The sequence below is a fragment of the Rutidosis leptorrhynchoides genome, chromosome 7 (genome assembly GCF_046630445.1).
Source record: "Rutidosis leptorrhynchoides isolate AG116_Rl617_1_P2 chromosome 7, CSIRO_AGI_Rlap_v1, whole genome shotgun sequence".
Classification (NCBI taxonomy): domain Eukaryota; kingdom Viridiplantae; phylum Streptophyta; class Magnoliopsida; order Asterales; family Asteraceae; genus Rutidosis; species Rutidosis leptorrhynchoides.
This window is the reverse complement of record NC_092339.1, coordinates 89,877,078-89,889,502: the sequence shown is the minus strand read 5'-3', so window position 1 is coordinate 89,889,502 and position 12,425 is coordinate 89,877,078. Positions and strand designations below refer to the sequence as shown.

At 31.2% G+C, this 12,425-nt stretch overlaps 1 pseudogene; it reads right to left on the bottom strand.

Moving 5' to 3' along the window:
* Nucleotides 1-12,425, bottom strand: part of LOC139859425 (uncharacterized) — a 69,321-nt pseudogene that overhangs the window by 22,749 nt on the left and 34,147 nt on the right.

Genomic DNA, 12,425 nt, shown 5'->3' with positions numbered 1-12,425 from the left:
AGATGGTTGTGAAGATAATTCTAGCAAGTACACAAGTCGTTCAGCAAAGGCAATAAATACACGTAATTCATACGTCCAGAAACAAGTCATGCATTCTGGTTTTACTAGGATTACTTCCCATCCTTGGTCTTGTGGAACATAACTGTTATGGTCGTTGATAAGACAGCGTGTTGTAACGTCGTCAAAGGGACGAGGGTTACGTAATGTCTAACAGCCCCGTAACAATCTAAAAACCTCATTTCTTACCCCAATTACCGACTCCGTCACTTGTGGGAATGTTTTGTTTAATAGTTGTAGCCCTATGTTCTTGTTCTCACTTTGGTGAGAAGCGAACATTCTTAATCCGTAAGCATAACATGCTTCTTTATGTTGCATGTTAGCCGCTTTTTTTTAAATCACGAAGTCCAATATTCGGATATATTGAGTCAAAATAATTTCTTAACTCATTGCGTAAAATAGCATTTGGGTTCCCCGCAATATATGCGTCAAAGTAAACACATCGTAACTTATGGATTTCCCAATGTGATATCCCCCATCTTTCGAACGAAAACCTTTTATAAACCAAGGCATTCTTGGAACGTTCTTCGAATGTCTTACAAACTGATCTCGCCTTAAATAGTTGTGCCGAAGAATTCTGACCGACTCTAGACAAGATTTCATCAATCATGTCTCCGGGTAGGTCTCTTAAAATATTGGGTTGTCTATCCATTTGTGTTTTTATACTGTAAAATAGACAAGAGTTAGATTCATAAAAAAAATACTTATTAATACAAGCAATTTTTACATATATCATAAAGCATAAGCACACTATATTACATATATTACACCACACGAATACAACTATCTTATTCCGACTCGCTTGTTTCTTCTTCTTCGGTTTTGGTTCATTTTGCCAAGTTTCTTGGGATATATGATGTTCCCCTAATACGAGCCGTCGTTTTCCACATTGGTTTAGAAAAACCTGGTGGTTTAGAGGTTCCCGGGTCATTGTTACAACTTAAGGACTTCGGGGGTTGACGATACATATAAAGTTCATCGGGGTTGGAATTAGATTTCTCTATTTTTATGCCCTTTCCCTTATTATTTTCTTTTGCCTTTTTAAATTCAGTTGGGGTAATTTCTATAACATCATCGGAATTCTCGTTGGAATCCGATTAATAGGAGAATTGGTAATCCTCCCAATATTTTGCTTCCTTGGCGGAAACACCATTGACCATAATTAACCTTGGTCGGTTGGTTGAGGATTTTCTTTTACTTAACCGTTTTATTATTTCCCCCACCGGTTCTATTTCTTCATCCGGTTCCGATTCTTCTTCCGGTTCCGATTCTTCTTCCGGTTCCGACTCTTCTTCCAGTTCCTCTTCGGGAACTTGTGAATCAGTCCACGAATCATTCCAATTTACATTTGACTCCATTATTATTATGTGAGTCAATGGGACTTGTTCTAGAGGTAGACATCTATCACATAATATCAAACGCGTTAAGAGATTAATATATCACATAATATTCACATGTTAAAAATATATAGTTTCCAACAAAATTTGTTAAGCAATCATTTTTCAAGTAAACACGGTCGAAGTCCAGACTCACTAATGCATCCTAACAAACTCGATAAGACACACTAATGCAAAATTCTGGTTCTCTAAGACCAACGCTCTGATACCAACTGAAATGTCCCGTTCTTATTTATTAAAAACGTTCCATATTAATTGATTTCGTTGCGAGGTTTTGACCTCTATATGAGACATTTTTCAAAGACTGCATTCATTTTTAAAACATACCATAACCTTTATTTCATAAATAAAGGTTTAAAAAGCTTTACGTGGATTATCAAATAATGATAATCTAAAATATCCTGTTTACACACGACCATTACATAATGGTTTACAATACAAATATGTTACATCGAAATCAGTTTCTTGAATGCAGTTTTTACACAATATCATACAAACATGGACTCCAAATCTTGTCCTTATTTTAGTATGCAACAGCGGAAGCTCTTAATATTCACCTGAGAATAAACATGCTTTAAACGTCAACAAAAAATGTTGGTGAGTTATAGGTTTAACCTATATATATCAAATCGTAACAATAGACCAGAAGATTTCATATTTCAATACACATCCCATACATAGAGATAAAAATCATTCATATGGTGAACACCTGGTAACCGACATTAACAAGATGCATATATAAGAATATCCCCATCATTCTGGGACACTCTTCGGATATGATATAAATTTCGAAGTACTAAAGCATCCGGTACTTTGGATGGGGTTTGTTAGGCCCAATAGATCTATCTTTAGGATTCGCGTCAATTAGGGTGTCTGTTCCCTAATTCTTAGATTACCAGACTTAATAAAAAAGGGGCATATTCGATTTCGATAATTCAACCAAAGAATGTAGTTTCACGTACTTGTGTCTATTTTGTAAATCATTTATAAAACCTGCATGTATTCTCATCCCAAAAATATTAGATTTTAAAAGTGGGACTATAACTCACTTTCACAGATTTTTACTTCGTCGAGAAGTAAGACTTGGCCACTGTTGATTCACGAACCTATAACAATATATACATATATATTAAAGTATGTTCAAAATATATTTACAACACTTTTAATATATTTTGATGTTTTAAGTTTATTAAGTCAGCTGTCCTCGTTAGTAACCTACGACTAGTTGTCCACAGTTAGATGTACAGAAATAAATCGATAAATATTATCTTGAATCAATCCACGACCCAGTGTATACGTATCTCAGTATTGATCACAACTCAAACTATATATATTTTGGAATCAACCTCAACCCTGTATAGCTAACTCCAACATTCACATATAGAGTGTCTATGGTTGTTCCGAAATATATATAGATGTGTCGACATGATAGGTCAAAACATTGTATACGTGTCTATGGTATCTCAAGATTACATAATATATAATACAAGTTGATTAAGTTATGGTTGGAATAGATTTGTTACCAATTTTCACGTAGCTAAAATGAGAAAAATTATCCAATCTTGTTTTACCCATAACTTCTTTATTTTAAATCCGTTTTAAGTAAATCAAATTGCTATGGTTTCATATTGAACTCTATTTTATGAATCTAAACAGAAAAAGTATAGGTTTATAGTCGGAAAAATAAGTTACAAGTCGTTTTTGTAAAGGTAGTCATTTCAGTCGAAAGAACGACGTCTAGATGACTATTTTAGAAAACATACTTCCACTTTGAGTTTAACCATAATTTTTGGATATAGTTTCATGTTCATAATAAAAATCATTTTCTCAGAATAACAACTTTTAAATCAAAGTTTATCATAGTTTTTAATTAACTAACCCAAAACAGCCCGCGGTGTTACTACGACGGCGTAAATCCGGTTTTACGGTGTTTTTCGTGTTTCCAGGTTTTAAATCATTAAGTTAGCATATCATATAGATATAGAACATGTGTTTAGTTAATTTTAAAAGTAAAGTTAGAAGGATTAACTTTTGTTTGCGAACAAGTTTAGAATTAACTAAACTATGTTCTAGTGATTACGAGTTTAAACCTTCGAATAAGATAGTTTTATATATATGAATCGAATGATGTTATGAACATCATTACTACCTCAAGTTTAGTAGGTAAACCTACTGGAAGTGACAAGAAATGATCTAGCTTCAAAGGATCTTGGATGGCTTGAAAGTTCTTGAAGTAGGATCATGACACAAAAACAAGTTCAAGTAAGATTTTTACTCGAATTAAGATAGTTTATAGTTATAGAAATTGAATCAAAGTTTGAATATGAATATTACCTTGAATAAGAAAGATAACCTACTGTATATAACAAAGGTTTCTTGATCTTAGATGATTACTTGGAATGGATTAGAAAGCTTGGAAGTAAATTAGTAATCTTGAAGGGATTTTTGAAGTGTTCTTGAAGTGTTCTTCCTATGATGATTATAGCTTGATTCTTGAAGTGATTTTTGATGAAGATGATGATTAACTACTGGAAAAATACGTTCATAATAGTGTGTGTGTGTGTGTGTGTGTGTTGAGAGAGAATTAGAAAGAGAATTGGAAGTGAAATGGAGTGAATGATGAGTGGTAATTGGTGAGTGGTGAGTGGGGTTAAAAGGAGTTCTAGTTAGTTGACTAGCTCATGGTAGAAGTTAAAATTGATTAGTCATACATGACATAATCAAGAGTGGAATCCCATGCTAGTTCCTATTGGTATATACCCATAGTAAGTACGTTTTGAAGCTGTGTATAATACGGGTAAGAATACGACTAGAATTCTTGATGAAAGAAAAGAATGGGAAAGTAACTGTAACCATTTTTGTTAAGTATGAGTGTTTTGATATATGTCTTGAAGTCTTCCAAAAGTATTTTAATACATCTAAATACACTACATGTATATACATTTTAACTGAGTCGTTAAGTCATCGTTAGTCGTTACATGTAAGTGTTGTTTTGAAACCTTTAAGTTAACGATCTCAATTAATGTTGTTAACCCATTGTTTATTATATCTAAAGAGATGTTAAATTATTATATTATCATGATATTATGATATATTAATATATCTTAATATGATATATATACATTTAAATGTCGTTACAACGATAATCGTTACATATATGTCTCGTTTCGAAATCCTTAAGTTAGTAGTCTTGTTTATATGTATATAACTCATTGTTAATATACTTATGGAGATACTTACTTATCATAACCTCATGTTAACCATATGTATATCCATATATATATCGTCATGTCGTTTTTACAAGTTTTAACGTTCGTGAATCGCCGGTCAACTTGGGTGGTCAATTGTCTATATGAAACATATTTCAATTAATCAAGTCTTAACAAGTTTGATTGCTTAACATGTTCGAAACATTTAATCATGTAAATATCAATCTCAATTAATATATATAAACATGGAAAAGTTCGGGTCACTACAGACACTTGGCATAATTGTTAACAAAGTATTAAAACCTTGGGTTACACTCAGTCGACATCCTGGTGTAATTATTAAACGAAGTATTAAAATCTTGTTACAGTTTAAGTCCCCAATTAGTTGGAATATTTGACTTCGGGTATAAGGATAATTTGACGAGGACACTCGCACTTTATATTTATGACTGATGGACTGTTATGGACAAAAACCAGACGGACATATTAAATAATCCAGGACAAAGGACAATTAACCCATGGGCATAAAACTAAAATCAACACGTCAAACATCATGATTACGGAAGTTTAAATAAGCATAATTCTTTTATTTCATATTTAATTTCCTTTATTTTATATTTAATTGCACTTCTAATTATCGCATTTTTATTTATTGTTACTGTATTTAATTGCACTTTTAATTATCGTACTTTTTAATTATCGCAAGTTTATTTTATTGCACTTTTATTTATCACAATTTCATTATCGTTATTTACTTTACGCTTTAAATTAAGTCTTGTATTTATTTTTATTATTTTACATTTGGTTTTAACTGCGACTAAAGTTTTAAAATCGACAAACCGGTCATTAAACGGTAAAAACCCCCCTTTATAATAATAATATTACTTATATATATATTTGTATTTTTATAAAATTAAACTAATATAGCGTTAAGCTTTGTTTAAAAGATTTTCCCTGTGGAACGAACCGGACTTACTAAAAACTACACTACTGTACGATTAGGTACACTGCCTATAAGTGTTGTAGCAAGGTTTAAGTATATCCATTCTATAAATAAATAAATATCTTGTGTAAAATTGTATCGTATTTAATAGTATTTTCTTGTAAAATTTAATAGTATTTTATACCCCTTTGCTTTAACATCAAGTTATTTTTGGCGCCGCTGTCGGGGAACATCTAGCTTAAAAGCCGGAAGCGCAACGTTAATATAAAAAAAAGGATTTTTATTTTTAGTTTACTTTTATTAAAATTCGCTTTTGTAAAAATACGTTTTAAATATTCGAAAACATAAAAAGAAAACAAATATATAAATATTTTTAAGAGTTTGTTAAATATTTAAGTTTTATAAAGTTTCTTTATTTTTAAAAATATAAGTTTTATTTAAAAATTTTGTTTTTATTTAAAACATATAAAAAAACCGAAAAAAAAATATATATATATATAAATCTAGTTTTAAGATTTTTATTTATAAAATTATTCAGTAGTTCTATTTTTATTTTAGTTTTTAAATATAAGTTTTTTTTTATATAAGTATTTTATTTAGTTTTTAAAACAGAAAATATATAATAAAAAAAGGCGTCGAATTAAAAACTGTACCAGAGTTGAATTTTAGAACCCCGCGACTCGCGGAGTTTTCCTGCTTCGGGCACCGCAACTCGCGGAGCAGCCCTGACACGGGTACACAGGAACCCTAATAGCATTAAATACGGAGTAATTATTAATTATTATTATTATTAACCCTAAATTACTTATTATTATTATAATTAGTTTTAAGTTTCTTTTTATTTAATTTGTATTTTAGTTAAATTAGTTTATTTAAATTATAAAATTAATAGTTTTATAAAATAGATATTATAAAAATAATATTTTTTGTACTTTTTACAATTTTTTTTTGTATATTTTTATATTTTGTCCCTTTTTAATTATTTTAGCGTAATATTTGTATTTTTCGCTAATTTTTAGTTTTAAACTTAGTTTTTGCCATAGTTATTTTTACTTCTAGATTTTTAGGCTTTGCCGTAAAATCCCTTAAGTGCTTTTTCTTTAGACTAAGATTTAAGTGCTTTAGAATTCTGCGACGCCTTTTTAAGTTTTAGTTTCTTTTTAAGTTATTGCCATTTGGGATATAGTTTTTCTTGTAAGCTTTAATATTTTTAGACGCCTTTTACCTATGTATCAATTATCATTCCAATTAGTAATCTCAATTTGCGATTATAATTTTAAGTTAGTGATAGTAATAAGGTTGGGTTAGTCGAGTGTTTTTAAGTTCTATAAGTTACTCTTTTTCTTTCTTATTTTTATTTTTCGACCTTTTTCGACACGCTCTTTTTCTTTCTTATTTCCCGCTATTCTAGTTTTTAGGACATAGATTTTTTTTTCTACTTCTTATCTAAATTTCTTAAAATTACGAAAATTTATTTTAAGTGGTTAAATTGATAGACATCAAAATTTTCTGGTTCGTAGTAATAGTTGAATTTGTACGTGGACCGGGTTATTGGAGCCAAACAGTCCTCAATTATATTGAGACCAAACGAATCCTGCCCCTCTGCTGCATCTTTTGGCTATTCGAAACGTGGGCAAAATCAGAAAAGTCTATTAATTGGATAACTTATATAATTTTTCTTTCCTTTTAAAAACTAATAGGATATTCAGTGAATGCACCGAGCAAGACGTTCACCACCTTTTGTACGTTCACCACCTGTAACTAGATCAAGACATTTAGCAAATATTACCGCCGTTGATTTTTATTTAGAATCGTCATCCAGTCAACCAAGTACTTCAGTTCAAATTTCCGATAATCCATTTTTTGAACCCGACCTCACAATTGAGAATCTGGAGAATATTCAGGGACAATTCATAGATCCTGAACCATTAAATTTTCCTCCGGAACCACCAATCATTCAAACAGAGATTGTTGAGGAACGAACCATTAAATCAGAATCCTCTAGTGATTCCGATTCAACAAATTCAATTATGGAAGTAACAGAACCTTTTAGTATGGAAGACCGAATGAGAGCTAAACGCACTGTAGTGACCCGAACTTTTCCATGTTTATATATATTAATTGAGATTGATATTTACATGATTAAATATTTCCAACATGTTAAGCAATCAAACTTGTTAAGACTTGATTAATTGAAATATGTTTCATATAGACAATTGACCACCCAAGTTGACCGGCGATTCACGAACGTTAAAACTTGTAAAAACGACATGACGATATATATATGGATATACATATGGTTAACATGAGATTATGATAAGTAAGTATCTCCATAAGTATATTAACAATGAGTTATATACATATAAACAAGACTACTAACTTAAGGATTTCGAAACGAGACATATATGTAACGATTATCGTTGTAACGACATTTAAATGTATATATATCATATTAAGATATATTAATATATCATAATATCATGATAATATAATAATTTAACATCTCATTAGATATAATAAACAATGGGTTAACAACATTAATTGAGATCGTTAACTTAAAGGTTTCAAAACAACACTTACATGTAACGACTAACGATGACTTAACGACTCAGTTAAAATGTATATACATGTAGTGTATTTAGATGTATTAAAATACTTTTGGAAGACTTAAAGACATATATCAAAACACTCATACTTAACGAAAATGGTTACAGTTACTTTCCCATTCTTTTCTTTCATCAAGAATTCTAGTCGTATTCTTACCCGTATTATACACAGCTTCAAAACGTACTTACTATGGGTATATACCAATAGGAACTAGCATGGGATTCCACTCTTGATTATGTCATGTATGACTAATCAATTTTAACTTCTACCATGAGCTAGTCAACTAACTAGAACTCCTTTTAACCCCACTCACCACTCACCAATTACCACTCATCATTCACTCCATTTCACTTCCAATTCTCTTTCTAATTCTCTCTCAACACACCCACACTATTATGAACGTATTTTTCCAGTAGTTAATCATCATCTTCATCAAAAATCACTTCAAGAATCAAGCTATAATCATCATAGGAAGAACACTTCAAGAACACTTCAAAAATCCCTTCAAGTTTACTAATTTACTTCCAAGCTTTCTAATCCATTCCAAGTAATCATCTAAGATCAAGAAACCTTTGTTATATACAGTAGGTTATCTTTCTTATTCAAGGTAATATTCATATTCAAACTTTGATTCAATTTCTATAACTATAAACTATCTTAATTCGAGTAAAAATCTTACTTGAACTTGTTTTTGTGTCATGATCCTACTTCAAGAACTTTCAAGCCATCCAAGATCCTTTGAAGTTAGATGATTTCTTGTCACTTCCAGTAGGTTTACCTACTAAACTTGAGGTAGTAATGATGTTCATAACATCATTCGATTCATATATATAAAACTATCTTATTCGAAGGTTTAAACTCGTAATCACTAGAACATAGTTTAGTTAATTCTAAACTTGTTCGCAAACAAAAGTTAATCCTTCTAACTTGACTTTTAAAATTAACTAAACACATGTTCTATATCTATATGATATGCTAACTTAATGATTTAAAACCTGGAAACACGAAAAACACCGTAAAACCGGATTTACGCCGTCGTAGTAACACCGCGGGCTGTTTTGGGTTAGTTAATTAAAAACTATGATAAACTTTGATTTAAAAGTTGTTATTCTGAGAAAATGATTTTTATTATGAACATGAAACTATATCCAAAAATTATGGTTAAACTCAAAGTGGAAGTATGTTTCTAAAATGGTCATCTAGACGTCGTTCTTTCGACTGAAATGACTACCTTTACAAAAATGACTTGTAACTTATTTTTCCGACTATAAACCTATACTTTTTCTGTTTAGATTCATAAAATAGAGTTCAATATAAAACCATAGCAATTTGATTCACTCAAAACGGATTTAAAATGAAGAAGTTATGGGTAAAACAAGATTGGATAATTTTTCTCATTTTAGCTACGTGAAAATTGGTAACAAATCTATTCCAACCATAACTTAATCAACTTGTATTGTATATTATGTAATCTTGAGATACCATAGACACGTATACAATGTTTCGACCTATCATGTCGACACATCTATATATATTTCGGAACAACCATAGACACTCTATATGTGAATGTTGGAGTTAGCTATACAGGGTTGAGGTTGATTCCAAAATATATATAGTTTGAGTTGTGATCAATACTGAGATACGTATACACTGGGTCATGGATTGATTCAAGATAATATTTATTAATTTATTTTTGTACATCTAACTGTGGACAACTAGTTGTAGGTTACTAACGAGGACAGCTGAATTAATAAACTCAAAAACATCAAAATATATTAAAAGTGTTGTAAATATATTTTGAACATACTTTGATATGTATGTATATATTGTTATAGGTTCGTGAATCAACAGTGGCCAAGTCTTACTTCTCGACGAAGTAAAAATCTGTGAAAGTGAGTTATAGTCCCACTTTTAAAATCTAATATTTTTGGGATGAGAATACATGCAGGTTTTATAAATGATTTACAAAATAGACACAAGTACGTGAAACTACATTCTATGGTTGAATTATCGAAATCAAATATGCCCCTTTTTATTAAGTCTGGTAATCTAAGAATTAGGGAACAGACACCCTAATTGACGCGAATCCTAAAGATAGATCTATTGGGCCTAACAAACCCCATCCAAAGTACCGGATGCTTTAGTACTTCGAAATTTATATCATATCCGAAGGGTGTCCCGAAATGATGGGGATATTCTTATATATGCATCTTGTTAATGTCGGTTACCAGGTGTTCACCATATGAATGATTTTTATCTCTATGTATGGGATGTGTATTGAAATATGAAATCTTGTGGTCTATTATTATGATTTGATATATATAGGTTAAACCTATAACTCACCAACATTTTTGTTGACGTTTTAAGCATGTTTATTCTCAGGTGATTATTAAGAGCTTCCGCTGTAGCATACTTAAATAAGGACGAGATTTGGAGTCCATGCTTGTATGATATTGTGTAAAAACTGCATTCAAGAAACTTATTTTGTTGTAACATATTTGTATTGTAAACCATTATGTAATGGTCGTGTGTAAACAGGATATTTTAGATTATCATTATTTGATAATCTACGTAAAGCTTTTTAAACCTTTATTGATGAAATAAAGGTTATGGTTTGTTTTAAAATGAATGCAGTCTTTGAAAAACGTCTCATATAGAGGTCAAAACCTCGCAACGAAATCAATTAATATGGAACGTTTTTAATCAATAAGAACGGGACATTTCAGTTGGTATCCGAGCGTTGGTATTAGAGAACCAGAATTTTGCATTAGTGTGTCTTATCGAGTTTGTTAGGATGCATTAGTGAGTCTGGACTTCGACCGTGTTTACTTGAAAAATGATTGCTTAACAAATTTTGTTGGAAACTATATATTTTTAACATGTGAATATTATGTGATATATTAATCTCTTAACGCGTTTAATATTATGTGATAGATGTCTACCTCTAGAACAAGTCCCATTGACTCACCTAATAATAATGAAGAGTCAAATGTAAATTGGAATGATTCGTGGACTGATTCACAAGTTCCCGAAGAGGAACCGGAAGAAGAGTCGAAACCGGAAGAAGAATCAGAACCGGAAGAGGAGGAACCGAATGAAGAAATAGAACCGGTGGGGGAAATAATAAAACGGTTAAGTAAATGAAAATCCTCAACCAACCGACCAAGGTTAATTATGGTCAACGGTGTTTCCGCCAAGGAAGCAAAATATTGGGAGGATTACCAATTCTCCGATGAATCGGATTCCGACGAGAATTCCGATGATGTTATAGAAATTACCCCAACTGAATTTAAAAAGGCAAAAGAAAATAATAAGAGAAAGGGCATAAAAATAGAGAAATCTAATTCCAACCCCGATGAACTTTATATGTATCGTCAACCCCCGAAGTCCTTATGTTGTAGCAATGACCCGGGAACCTCTAAACCACCAGGTTTTTCTAAACCAATGTGGAAAACGACGGCTCGTATTAGGGGAACATCATATATCCCTAGAAACTTGGCAAAACGAACCAAAACCGAAGAAGAAGAAACAAGCGAGTCGGAATAAGATAGTTGTATTCGTGTGGTGTAATATATGTAATATAGGGTGCTTATGCTTTATGATATATGTAAAAATTGCTTGTATTAATAAGTATTTTTTTTTATGAATCTAACTCTTGTCTATTTTACAGTATAAAAACACAAAATGGATAGACAACCCAATATTTTAATAGGCCTACCCGGAGACATGATTGATGAAATCTTGTCTAGAGTCGGTCAGAATTCTTCGGCACAACTATTTAAGGCGAGATCAGTTTGTAAGACATTCGAAGAACGTTCCAAGAATGCCTTGGTTTATAAAAGGCTTTCGTTCAAAAGATGGGGGATATCACATTGGGAAATCCATAAGTTACGATGTGTTTACTTTGACGCATATATTGCGGGGAACCTAAATGCTATTTTACGCAATGGGTTAAGAAATTATTTTGACTCAATATGTGACGATCGCTCCAAATCCATATGGACGAACACGTCATTTATTGATTTCATTGCGAGGTATTTGACCTCTATATGATACGTTTTGTAAACATTGCATTCTTTTGAAAAGGCACACCATAAATGAATATTTAAATCAAAGGTTTTCAACATCTGATTATTTCTACATATAGACAATCACTGTAAATAATAGTTTACAATAGTACTTCCGTTGACAGTACAGTCAAAATAAGATACA